Raw genomic sequence first — 15,140 nt, 5'->3', positions numbered from 1 at the left:
CCTCCGCCCATACGGTCAATTCGTCTGAGTTGTCAGAATCATTGAAAGGGTCTGATTGAGCTATGGGAGCGGGACGTAAGGCATCGTGACTTGCAATCTTTTCTGAACAACCACGAAGGTTAACATGCCTAAGCCTATATCGATCATTTGGTAATATTTCTAAAATTTCCATCGGACCTTCAAATTTTGAGCCTAACTTAGTAGTGTGTCGTTCATGGCGCCGCATTAAGACGAAGTCACCGACTTTAAATGGACGGATTGTGGCTTTACCTTTATCAAAACGAGTTTTATCGCTAAGGGACCGCTCGTCCATCCGTTTTTTAGCAATCGATCTAACTTCCTCTAAGTTGTCTGTTAGTATGTCATCGTCAATTTGCAATATTTTAATGGCAGGTGGGTAACATCTTTTTCCTAATAATAATTCCATGGGACTTTTACCTGTACTTTTTGATACTGTGCAGTTAATAGCTAATTGTAATTCTTGTAAAGCTGTGTGCCATGGCCTACTCAGTTCTATAACAGACATGTTATCCTTTATAACTTTCATTAATCGTTCAACCTGACCATTGGCCCTACTAGCTCCCTTTGCTACTACGTGGTGTTGAATCCCATATCGTTGACAGAAGTTTTTAAACTCTGTTGAAGTCATACTTTTATCTTGGTCAGTAATTAATCGCGATGGAGAGCCAAATATTGTAATCAGATTTTGAAAACATTTGATTGCAGTTTCACTAGTACGATCATTTGTGTAAATCATATGGACATATTTAGTAAAGCCGTCAATAAATACAAAAGCATATTCAGGTTCACTACGTTTTCCGTTCATTCTTCCAGTTATATCTGCATGAACGGTATGGAAAGGAACAGCTATTTTGTCAACGGGATGTAAAGTAACCTGTCTAGCACCAGATACTCCTTTTCTAACTCTACACATGACGCAATTTTCTACAAATTTTCTGATTAATCTGGTCATATTAGGGAACCAGTACTGCTCTCGCAATTTTTCAAGGATCTTTTCCCAACCGAAATGTTGAAGATTATCATGATAATGGGATATAAGATTCCATCTATAATTACGTGGAACTATAATTAACTTATGTGTCTTGTTATTAATCTGTACTTTACGTCTCAGTAATTTATCCTGAAGTATAACGTAAGTATCTGCGATATTCTTGGGAATCGAATCACCTTTCAATTGCTCTACAATACTAGATAGAGTTGAATCGCGTTTTTGTTCTACAAGGAGCCAGTTATGATCAAGTGTAGTGGTATTAATGGACCAAATTAGGGGTCTTGATTTATTAAATTCTAAACAGCGCTTTAATTGACGTCCATTAGAATTTTTAATTGGATTACGACTAAAAAAATCAGCATGAGCAAGTTTATCGCCCTTACGGTATTCAATTTCAAATTGAAAATTTTGCAAGAAGGCCCACCATCTATGCACTCTGGGGGTTAGGTCTCGTTTGTGACTCGAAGCTTTTAATGAATTGCAGTCTGTGACTAGTTTAAATGACCGACCATGAAGGAAATGGCGAAAATGTTTAATAGCCTTTACCACTGCAAGAGTCTCTAGTTCGTAGGAGTGGTATTTACTCTCTGTATCTGAAGTTCTCATACTAAAATAAGCTACTACTAAAGGATTCCTATCTTGTCTCTGAATCAGAACGGCGCCATAACCAATTGAACTGGCATCTGTATGTAGCTCAGTTGGCAAATTTGGATCAAATATAGTTAAAACTGGGGAAGATGTGAGTATGTTAATTATTTCTCGTCGAGCAATTTCATGTCGGTCAGTCCAATTAAAAGAAACATTTGCTTTAGTTAGGTTGTATAGAGGTGCCATGATTTTAGAGAAATTGGGTACAAATTTTCGAAAATAACCTGCTAAGCCGTTAAATTGCCTTACTTCTTTTATATTTTTAGGCGTTGAAGAGTCAGTAAGAGCCTGAACTTTCCTTGGGCTTGGCCTAACAGTGCCATTTTCAATAATGTTACCAAGATATTCAATTTTAGTTTTAAGAAAAGAACATTTGGCAATATTTAGAGAAAATCCAGCCTGAGTTAATCTAGTCAAAATGAGATTCAAATTTATCAAACCCTGTTGCACGGATTCAGATACAACCAGAATATCGTCAACATAAACTAAAGCAATATTATCTCTATAATCACCTAAGGCGGCATTTATGGCGCGTTGGTATACAGACGGAGCATTACATAGACCGAATGGCATTCGAAGATATTCAAACTGTCCATCCGGGGTTACAAATGCAGTTTTCTCGATAGATTCTTCCGCTATAGGAATACCGTGGAAACCAGAGGCCATGTCTAAACAACTATAATATCGAGCTTTGCCTAATCTATCAATTTGGTCCGCTATAAGGGGTAAAGGATAATTGTCTCTAACGGTATTTGAATTTAACTCTCTGAAATCAACGCAAAGTCGGTCCGTACCGTCCTTTTTCTTAACTAATAATATAGGGCTGCTGAACGGAGACGAGCTATCTCTTATTATGCCATTTTCTTTTAGGTCTTTAATAATATCTCTGACCTTCTCACGTTCTAAAGGGGACAAACGATATGGTCGGCGTTGCACGATCTTATCGGGATTTTTTAATCTAATTTTTAGCTCCCCGGTGGTTACCTGTGAGACGCGATTTCCAGATGTGAAATTATCCTTGAACTCATTGATAATACGATAGATTTCTTTAATTTGTGTATCGTTAGTAAGGTCGGTATCTAATTCAAAAGAAGATGTTAAATTTAAACATTCATTGATAAAGAACTCGCGATTAATTGATATACTGTCCTCGCTAAGGGTAACGCTAAGGCCGGGTATATTTAGAAGATTAAAACCTATTAGAATGTCAAATTGAGTTTCATTATCACCTACTACATAAAACTCGAGCTCTAAGCGAACATTATCAATTTGAACTATAGTTTTAATGCTTTGTTTTGAAATAATTGTTTGACCCCCAATACCGATAAACTTCACGTCAACTTGCTTACGTTTTCCAGCAACGGAGCCAGCTATTTTCTCCCGAATTAATGAACAATCAGCTCCAGTATCGAAAAGACAGTTATAATTTGTGTTTCCAATAATAACATTAAAAGTGGCACGTTTAATAGATGAACAATAATTAATTGTTTTATTTGGGGCATTACGTTCGTCATTTTGACGGCGGTAACAATTTTTCTCTAAGTGGCCCTTACGATGACAGTATTCACACTCAATAACCTTAGCGTTATTAAAACTACCACGGGAATTAGAATTATTATTTGATTGTGACAAAACAGGGTTATTTTTAGATGGATTTTTGCAGTCTCGTGAGAAATGACCCGGCTTATTGCAATTAAAACATATGACTTGATCCTTTGAAGGTGCCGCGACACGTGGTTTTTTAACGTCATTATATTTACTTCCTCTATTTTCAATTTTACGTTTTCGAAATGTTTTTAGTATCGATACTAATTTGGGAAGTGAATTGGGGGTATTTCTCAACAACTCAGAACGAATAAATTCAGGATAAATACCTGTGATCAGTGCATCCACTACGTCGGCGTCGGTAGCTTCTGGTCGAACCCTCCTGAAGAGAGTCCAAGCCGTTGTAGCATATTCAGCGTAGCTGCTCGCTTGGTCTGAAGTGTAGCTGCGCCATTTCTGCACGTCATCCGCGTACCGGAACTCATTGCCAAACGTATGAGTTAGCTCTTCCTTCACTTGTTCCCACGTGGTTGAATGCAGTGACCAGGTGTCGGCCCAGGTCTTTGCTCGTCCTCTCAATTGTAAGATTGCCTTCATTCGAGCTTCATGGGGCGAAATATTTAACTTCGTAATGGTTTCGTCCACATTAGCACACCAGTCCCTGATGTCATGCGACCTCTCATCAGGGTTGAACGGCGGTAGATAAAAGTCATGGTGCCGCCGTAAAGGTGCAGTCTCTGTAGATAACGTCGCTCTCGCAGCGCTTGTCGCAGCAGTTCTTGTTATGGAGGTTAGGAGACCCATCACTTGTTCCATACTCAAAGTTGTACCATCTGGAGGCCCTGAAGAGTTTTGGGGCTGTGATCCCACCGCTGCTGTCGGCGATACGCCAGGGTTTTCACGCTCGGTGTCCATTATAATAAAATAACTCACAAAATATCACGTAGTTTATTTTCGCACAATTGCTAGTATAGAACAGAGCCGATTTACATAAATTAAACGCTTTTATAGTTTCCTTACAATGGCTAAAACGGATATAGTAAATACAACTTCTTTTGAAACAAACAAATAAAATTAGGTACTGCAAAATAATCCTTAAAATATTCCTTAATATTTATAATAAATGTTTAATCAATTTAAATGACTTAAAATGATTAATCATTTATATAATACAGAGATTTGTTCATTTAATTGCAACAAACATTAGTCAGTCTAAAGATGGCGCTGCAGGCCAGATTTAAAATGAATTAAAGAAAGACTTATTGCATAAAATAATAAAGTTTGATACAGAATAATGATATTAATTCTATAAGATATTAATTTGAACATTTTCACAGTAAATAAAGTAGTTTAACAATAAATGGAACATCAAACATCTTTAAAACATTCAAACAGTCAAAACAGTGTCTATTAAATATCAGGCCCTAATAAGTAGCGGTTTCATGTTTACAAATAACTATTTGAATTTAAATCTGATATATTTCAGATATTTTTATAATAAAATATTCACTTTAACGATAAACTAAAACGTAAATATCAATAGTCGCCAATTATTGCCGACAGGTGGCGATTTGCGCCCATATATATTATGAACTAGTGAAAAGTGCAAAGCAGTTTTTACTTCCATTCAATATTTAAAAAAAAATACCATTATCTTTTACTTTCCGCAGAGATGTTGCAAGGTCATCAATTCACCTGTCCTTCGTGCTTCTTGCCCCGCATATTGCCACTTCACAACTTGGAAATCTATATATATAAAAGAGAAAGTGTGTGGGTATGTTTCGTATAGGCTCCGAAACGGCTAAATCGATTTCAATGAAACTTTCAGAGAATCTCCGGATTGACCTGGCAAGCAATCCTGTAAAGTTTGGTGACGATCGGAGCACTCCTATTTTTGAACTGTCAAACGGTGAAATACAGCTTTTATTTACTATAATGATATTCTATTGTTGGGTGTACATGGGTGTAGATAATGATCTTCACTCGCTCGAGAAGATAATGAATAGAAGAAAATGAATACGGAGAGAAATAAACGATTTAATATATTATGAGACTTAAATTAAAAATTTTAAATGTAATTATTGTTTAAATAAAATAAAGCAAAATCTAGCCCGGCGAAGCGTGCTGGGTACGCTAGTTAAAAATACATATAATCTGAAATGCAATGATATTTTAACGTTTAATGGATCTTGCACTACTGAGAGTTCACCTATTTTCAATGAAATCAACTGATCCGTACTTGGCCAGCGTGTTGGACTATGGCCTAAACCCTTTTGACTGTAGTGGGCCCGTAATGGATTAATAACGATGATTGTATATAATTATAGCACCATCGATATTCCATGGATAATTTATTATTTCCTACAAAAGATAATTAAGTAAATGCGTACAAATCCGTAGAATGAATTAGGGTACTGCAATATAAGTTTTCATCGGTGTACGCGATGGATAATCTCTGTAAATCTCTGACGGAAGCCGATAAGCCAGATGCGCTTTTGTAAGACTTCCTAAGCCAAATGAAAACAGACCTTATCTCAACGGAAGAAGCAAACATGATAATGGATACCTAGGATAGAGTCAATATCCTATTGACCTGTATTGTATGTACTTTTAGTAATACCAGGTTTGCGCTTAACCACAATTAGAGCAAACATAGAATGATTTGTGTTTTAATTCCCAGGAAACAAAGTAAGTTCTACGAACTTTGAACTATTTTGATGTGATACATCTAATGCTAAAATCGAGCTTCCTATCCGAAAATACAACATTATAAACCTTTATGAATAAATTCAGTGCAAGTAGTTTTGATGTTTTGCACGGGAGCTAAGGTTATGTATTGACCGTAACAACAGGAACACCACCGAGTGGGTGTTTGTGCTCGGGGACCCAGGTTCAACCATCATTTTTGGAAGTTGTATATATTGTCATTATTTGTGAACACATCGCTAGCGCGATGTAGGAGCTTTGTGGCGCCATCTAGTTGGAAAATGTGGATAGCGATACAATTTCACATCTGTCAGGAGTCCTGTGATGTTTTTTTTTACACGCTTTATATAATCTTCACCTGTATGTATGTTTGTAACCGACTCCTTTGGACTTGATTTTGACCATCTTCAAACTTTCTGATTTCGTTAACACTTTGTAGATATATCGAGAACCGATGACAATACACTAATTTGATGAGATTATTTGTTTTTTCCATTTGCAATATAAGATTTTTGTATATAAGTTTCACCTATAGTCGATAAGGCAGGAATGATGTTAATTTTAATTTCCAACCATTATCTTTAGCAGATTTTTTTAACATAAACAAATTTGATGGTAAATGGTTAAGCGATAAATTGTGCTTTAATAAAAATAGTACTTTAAAAAAAACTAAAAATACGCTTTTATGAATAAAATAAACTAAAAGGTAGAAATTTGTTTGGTTTTGTATACCAAAAGTTTTTTGGTTTTTTTGACCTAAAAATTTATTTAAATACCTAGTTAATGGGATGGTAAATTTTCTCTAACTCAGTACGCAGCTCTATAGGTTTGCGGACTTTATAATATATTAATTGGCCTACAAACTAATGGAGTTAACCTAATCGGTTCTTCTTCTTCTTCTTCTGTTCCTGGGCCTTTTCCGCACTTGGTTGGTCTGGGACCGTCCGTTGTACGTATGGCCACTGATGCGGCTCCCCGCTGGATCACTCCAGCCAGCCGAGCTCGCTCCAAAAGCTTAGCAGGCCGCCCAGGTCGCCGAGTGCTTCATGGAGTGTTGCTGAGGAGCCAAGGTGTGCTGCGCGTTGTTCTGCTACTCCGTTGCATTGGAGCATTACGTGTATCGGTGTTTCCTTCGTCTCCATGCATGCTCTGCAGAGAGGGCTGTCAGTTATACCTAAAATGGAAAGGTGTTTGTTTAGTGGGCAGTGCCCTGTTATCATACCTACAACTGTCCTTAGTTTAGATCGATTCAGTTGCAGTAATTTTGTTGCTAGTCGTGGGTTGAGAACTGGTACGGCCTCCTTCGTGTGTTTGCACTCTTTTGTTTTAGACCATAGCACCGAGTGTGATGCTTGCGTCTGTTTGTGGAGCCATGTTTTGTATTCAGTGAAGGGTATGGGTATAATGGGTTCTGGTCCAGCTACCCTTAGTGATGCTGCCTGCCGCGCTAATTCGTCGGCTGCGTCATTTCCTCTGTTTCCGTTGTGACCTCGTATCCATTTTAGGGTTACTCTGTTGGATTTTGATAGGGCTTGTAGGGCCTTGTGACAGTCAAGTATGAGTTTTGATGTTGTTGTGTGTTTTGTTAAGGCTTTTAGTACAGCTTGACTGTCGCTGTTTATGTTGATGCTGAAGCCTTTTACTTTTCGGTTTAGCATGGCTATGACTGCTGTTGTTAAACCTAATCGGTTTTTACGCGGTATTGTACCAGATCGTAAAACGCTTAGCACGTCTTTGTTGGTTGATGCGACTATCCACGCTAGTTACCATCCACCATGGAAGACGATGTTACGTTGAAACTTATTAGGGGTACGGGTTCGAAATAATCGCCATACCGCCATAACAGTTTAGCCCGCTATACACGACGGCATCTTCGAATGGTAACTTACTACTTCGTGAGATGGTTAACATGTAGTAACACATTTTTGGGACGACCCGAGAAATGAACCTAGCGAGAAATATCCTCCTCGAGATTCGTATTTTAACATGGTAACAACGAATCAGCTTTTATTGTAACAGCACAAAATTGAAATATGTAGTTGTTTCGACATTTTTTAATAAAGACATTATAAAGGTAAATACATTATTTATAAATCCTGAAATCATGTTTCTCGTACAAAATAATCTTCTTACGTTGTATTGTATAGTTAGCGCAGCTGCCATATTATATTATAAAAGATCTCTGTTACAAAAAATATTCGGCCTGAATTCCAGAACGATCTTTATACGAAGGCGTTGTTAAACCGGAGCATTGGCAATAATCATTTTCATTCAACCACAGTTACTATTTCTGTTCCGCGGCGTAATATTCCGTTCATTTCGTTATTATCTCTGCCTCGTAACATCTTGTTCGCAAAAGCGAAAAACGCATCAAAATAAATGGCAAATAAACAAATGTTTTGAAGTGTAAATTGTATTTGAAACAATATCGTTGCTCACACTAACATTTTATTTTACAGTTTTACTTTTTATTAAGAAAATATTTCGGTTTCATTGGAAACTGAAATTTCATACAAATATAAGCGGGAACATTTTATACTCATAATCATATTATTTTTTATTAGATTTAGATATCCGAACTAATATTATAAATGCGAAAGTGTATTTGTTTCTTGGCCTTTATTCACGCCCGAACTGAGCAACAATCGATTCCATTTTTGGCAAAGCGCTAGTTAAAAGTACGGAAGTATATTGTTAACTTTAAATGACTAGCCGAAAAACCGATCTTGACAAAATTTCGTATGGTCGAGATAGACATTGCATAAATTTAAACCGGGGCAAATTAAATGGTCTAACGGGACTCTTGTGTTATTATTTTAAAACTGTTATGTGATTATCGTTTGTACGAGTATATGACATACGCATACTCACACACGTGAAAATGTGATCTTATACCATCAAACATCAATTGTCAATATTTGTTTTTAGGTTACTTTTATACGAAAGCTGAAAGATAAACCTACATTCAAATTCAAAAATTAATTTCCAAATTCAATTATTCCATTGGGCCTACTTTTCCAGAATTTTTAAAACGTAAAGAAGGTATATTTGTTGTAACTCTTCCACCGGTTCTGAAAGCAGATACCAAGAAAAGCCGGTAAGAAACTCAATAGTTGCTCTTTTCCAGTATCAAAATTCATTTTTCTATCTTGTAGCTAGTGTTGCCCAAATTCAGTCTTGGTCTTGCAGTCTTGGTCTTGTTCTTGCGTTTTTGCAAGACCAAGACCAAGAACAAGACCGCGTATTTTTAGCAAGACCAAGACCAAGACTGACCGTGCAAGACTTGAGCAAGAACAAGACATAGCCTGCAAGACTCTTGCGTCTTGCAGCTAGGACTTAGCGCTATTTCACGGAGTAGTTAGGTGTAACAGTTCGGTGTATAGGTAGGTAGGTACGCTTAGGAATTCTATGAGACGCAAAAAACTATATCAAAGAATATGAAAAACTGGACCTATGCGCATTACGACTAATACCATAAACATAGCGAATAAAAAAATATCTATTAAAATCAAACTGAGTGCATGCATAGTTATGTTTTAACCATCGGCACTTTGATAATGCGGCATCAAAGGTTTTGTACTTACTTCTCAAAGAAATTTGCCGCTTTTCGGAAGTACATGGTTATGATACACGCGCCGGCGGCTTCTTTTGAAATCTAAAACAATCGTTGCCGCCGCGCCGAAATCATAACATTTGACACTATTCATGCAAAATAATTTCGAATTTTAAGAGTACCTACAGGTGTTCCAAAGAATAAATAAGTTTCAGATTGGTGATTTTAGATTGGTGGAGGACGCATGAGACAGAGTATCCGATTTTATCGAAAATGGCCCGTGATTTTCTCTCAATACCTGCAACTTCAGTACCTGCTGAGAGGTTATTTTCTAAAGCATCATTAGTAATTAGAAAACATAGAAATAGGTTAAGTGATGAGTCAGCCAGATGGTTACTTTGTATTAATTCTTGGTCAAAAGAATTGATATAAAGTATCATAACCTAATGATAAAGCTGTTGATTTGTGTTGTATTTTATTTTTTATTCAAATAAATGATAAATCGTAAAACTCTTTTATTAAATTTCTTATAAGTTGAGGGTTCTATCTCTTTCTAGACAGATAAGTATTGTTCTTTAAAATACAGTCAAGTTATTGTAATTAATTTGTTTTTTACATGTTTTAGCAAATGTAAGCTTATAAATCATAAATGTTTATTAAGAAACAGTTACTTCCATGGAAAACGACATATAGGTCAGTTGATTTTTCGAATTTCTTATCAAATCTTCAGTTATTTATTAATCTGCTTGATCTTTACTATGGCTATGTTAATTCAAGCTCACAATGTTCCAATTCTAATACGTTTTTCTAAGATTTAAAGTAAACTTTAATAAATAGTAATAGACTAATAGGTAATTGCAAGACTTGCAAGACTCTTGCTGCAAGACCAAGACCAAGACCAAGACTGGGAGCGCAAGACCAAGACCAAGACCAAGACCAGGTGTATTGGCGCAAGACCAAGACAAAGACTGGCTAAGTCTCGTCTTGTTCTTGCATTTGGGCAACACTACTTGTAGCAGATAAGAGCGGAGCTAACTGCTTCCAAGCTATCTTGTCATTAAGAAATTCATCAACTGTGTAATAAATGCGTTTGGAAATACTAATATTTTATTAAATCGACTATTAGTGACACTTTTTGTGGGTGGTTTCCTATTACCCCCTTTGAAAGTACCCTTTTATAACCGGCAAATCACAAAGGAACGTAAAAAAATATTAACATCGTCCGATATCAAAAGGATCCGATCCCTGTAAAGTACACTTGAATATTCGCAAAAAGTATCTTTATTATTTCTGACCTCACACATGTGGTGATAGCGTAAATTGAATTTCGGTCCTTTGTAGAGTTCAATCGAGTTATATCACCATAGATGACGTGGCAATGACGTCACTCTGCAATATACGGCCAATATGGACATTTATCATAAGCTGCTGTTCAAATATTTGTTAGGGTGCATTTTCACTGAGCATGGCTGCAGAAGCTGTATTATTCCTGCAGAATTGCTGAAGACATACACATGAGTTAAATATGATATTTTATTTATTTATTCATTATATTTAATAAATAATAATAGATATACTACGACAATACACACATCGCCATCTAGCCCCAAAGTAAGCGAAGCTTGTGTTACGGGTACTTTTTGTTGAGTAATGAATATTTTTTAATGAATAATATACATAAATACTTATAATATACATAGAAACACCCAAACATTGAGTCATGTTAATTACACAAACATTTTCTCGTTGTGGGAATCGGACCCACGACCTTAGACTCAGAAGGCCGGGTCGCTGTCCACTGCGTCAATCGGCCGATCGTGTTAAGTCATGTCATTAAGTCACATAATTCACTGCCATCACAAATTAGAAAAAAACTTATGATCCTTAACGAAATTAGTCGTTAGTAGTATATAGGTGCCATTCAGTGGTTCATAACAGAAGGATAGACTGGAAAGAGATACGATACGGTACGATCTGTCCCCTTGTGGTAGATAGATAAATATAAACTTTTTATTCCAATCTGTCCCCCTAAGAAAATAGCGGGGCAAGGTCGGTATTTATTAATTTGATATGTCCCCTCGTAGAGAACAGGGGGGCAGAACTTTTTATCCTATTTTCCCCCCTGAGGGAACAGATCAGGGGAAAGAATGGAATAATCTCATTACAAGGGACATCCCTAGTAAGTTTTTGAGGTTAGGTCATTGCGGCAAGCGTTATCAAAATATTGGAGGATCTATCGTCGAATTATCATAATGCACCGCTAGCGATGCCCCAGGGTCGCCACTGGCACCATTGCTCGTATTATCATGCATCGTGATAATCTACCATAAACCATACGCTGTTTCAAATTCTGCTTTACACGGAATTTAGAGTGAAAATTCAGTCTATCAGATGGAACGAAGCAAAGAAGGAACTCTGTGTAATCAAAAGCGATGTATGGCAGGATATCGGTCAAAAGCAACCAAAATGGAAGTCGCTGTACGAGCTAGTTTCGTGTTACAGTTCTAGGTCCCTATTGAATTTCCCTTTTATTACAACTTTGCATCATAGGAGTTAAAATAGTAACTAAGTTAACCTCCCCGGGGTAATTGTGATCGCTGTGTCCTTATAAGTGATAGGACCCGTTTTAGATCCCCTGATTTGGCAATTAATAATCTCCGTATTTTCTCTGGTCTAGTCTGGTGGGAGGGTTGCATGATGCTGAAGCTACATACTATTTGCAGGCGATCATTGCCGTTGATCGTTGAATTTATATGGAAAGTGAGTTTTGGTGTTGTTTTCCATTAGTCTCCATCGAATCCTAAGTAAGTTAAGCACGACTTTACAGACTTAAAATTCTTCTTTGGTAGAAAGTTGGTTAAATTTTTGTTGGTTGTCGCAACTGAGCCTCATACTGATGTTCATGAAACATTAAACAATAATAAATGAAACTAATTTTGGTAAAAGTGCAAACTCAGTTATTGTTTTCTTCTTCTCAGTTAATAATATCCCACTGCAGAGAACAGACTCCTTTCTCTTAAGACCTTACTCTACCTACCTTATTCTTGGCTTAAGAGTAAATAAAATTACGTTTCGAATTTGTGGTTTATTTTATGTAAGTATAAATAATAAATGTATATAATGTTTATTAGTTTTTTTTTTTTTCGTTGAAGTAGATGGTACGTCAACCGCCACCTAAAAACAGAGCAACACTTCGCAGGGCATACAAGAAACACGTTTTACAGCATGCCGCGCTGTCCATCAATCTGAGGCGTAGGTGTTAACTTGTTAAGCCTGCAATTAAACCAAGCTCTTCAGACCGGAACACATTATTACAACAATGCTGCTTAGTGACAGACTTCTGTCTTCTGGTGATAGTACTTCTGTAGTCTTAGTAGCTCTGTCACAAGAACCTCAAATACTACTAAAACATTTGCTCGTTACTTGTGCATGTTACAAGCCTCGTGTCTCAGCACCTTACGATATTAAGCTTTAGCGTGGACACTTTGTCAAGCGACGCTATCTGAATGGTGTTTTCAGCTCGTTTGTCTCGCACTAAGCCACTCGATCAGCCCAGCTTACGCTTCTTGGTTTTAAACCTAGAAACTTTGTTATATAAATGAGAAAATTGGGTAATTATATTACTTTATCTATCTTATCTACATAAAAAAACTTATTTCTTTTATTTAAAAACATTTTATTAAAAAAGCTCTATTTAGTATAGAGGGATTGTCTATATTTTGTTAAAAAAATATTCGGTTAACACGAAATAACTGTCGTCTAAAAAACTCCCGAAAAGTTTTCCGACTTATAAACAATATTTATCGCAGTTCAAAGAGTTTAACAAAAGTTATTAAATTGCTTATTATATTTAATAAATAAATATACGGCGGTGCACACATCGCCATCTAGCCCCAAAGTAAGCGTAGCTTGTTTTATAGGTACTAAGATAACTGACACTGGAAAACATCACATAAACATGTTCCAGTTGTTCATCTCACAAATATGTTCCAGTTGTGGGAATCAATCCCACGGCCATGGACTAAGAAAGCAGGGTCGCTGCCCAATGCTTTGGTGAAATGTTCATATAATTGGGCTTGTCTTATATATTTTTGCTTGAATAGATAAGACTATGCAGTAAACGCAATTAATTTTTCTTATAATATGAAAAAAAGTTTCAAGTATCAGTTGTTCCAGTGCGATTGAGATATCGATTTTTCAAAGAGTTTATATTCGATCTAAACGAACGGGCTCGCGTCGGCGGTAAATCGTATTCGACTTTTCGAACCCTTTTTGATTTCATTCGTCCATTTTCAGCAAGTCTCTGAGCGGTCAGAATGGAAATACTGAAAATATCTCCGTGAAAGTCTATCACATACGTTGTGCAATACCTATAGATTATAAAATTTGAATTACTTAAAACGCACACAATTTAGAAAAGTTAGAGGTGTGTGCTGATATATGAACTCGGCCCCACGAAAGTGTAGCCGAAGTCCTAACCACTGGGCTATAAACACTTTTATTTGTTTATTAAAATAAAATCAATTAGCTTCTATCCTTACATCAAATTAAATATAACTGTAATTACAATAATACTTCAACAGTTATTTTGCATCTTGTACGTAGAATGTTAATGAACACTGTTAAAATTAAGACATTTTCTCTGCTGTAACGCAGCAGCGGAAGTTAAGAATAATGTAGAAATTTACAGGCGCTGTTATTAAAACAAACTTGCTTATCTCGCTACCTTTTCCCTACAGGTTTCCTCTATAGTATTACCACGTAATACTTATACGAGCTAGTTTTATTCATATCAAACAGTTTTCCAGATGCTTTGAGCTTTAATGATTATTACAAACGATAAGATAAATCAACTGGAATTCAATAACTACTCTACAATAGTTTTTAAATTTTAGCAGCATTTTGTAAAGATGTTTTATAAGTTTATTTTTTTTAGTAACGATATATTTTATTTACATTACTATAATACTTATTTTCCTCATCGCACAAAAGAGAAAAAGTAGACAGCCCTTTTTTCAAATTGGAGCACCCTATTGGTCTTTTTGGATTACTAATGACGATTTAAAAATACGAGCGTATTTTTAAATCGTAAAAGGATTGAAACAAACAAACAATAATGAAGTAAGCATTCTATATAGCGATAAATTTATCATTTCAATTTATTCCATCGCATAATAATATTTGCTTTAGTATTCAGTGCATAGAAGCTTGCACTAGGCATATTCAAGTTGAATACATGGATTCCTTCCAGATTAGACGCTACTGCTGACGCTCTCTATAAATTTGTTTATGTAAGTTTGACTTTAGTATTTGGGATGTTAACTTAATATTATGCATATGTATAACGAAATCCTAAACATAATACTTCGAAAAGTTATTGAATAATTTCGTGTATCTTTATACTATTATATTCTGTTCATCGTCATTAACCCATTACGAGCACGGTCCCCTCTCAGATTAAGACGAGTTTAGGCCGTAGTCTTCCACGCTCGTAAGGTGTGGATTGGTATACTTCACACGCCGCTGATAACATTATGGAGAACTCACAGGCAAAAGCTAGTAATATTTGAATTACTTAAATTAAAAACGCATTTAACTCCGAAAAGCCAGTGGAGCGCGCCGGGAATCGAACTCGGTCTCTCTATATACTATTCATACTAATGCAAATGCAAAAAT

Source organism: Pararge aegeria, chromosome 5 (genome assembly GCF_905163445.1).
Source record: "Pararge aegeria chromosome 5, ilParAegt1.1, whole genome shotgun sequence".
NCBI classification, from domain to species: Eukaryota; Metazoa; Arthropoda; class Insecta; order Lepidoptera; family Nymphalidae; genus Pararge; species Pararge aegeria.
Note: the sequence above shows the minus strand (reverse complement) of the source record.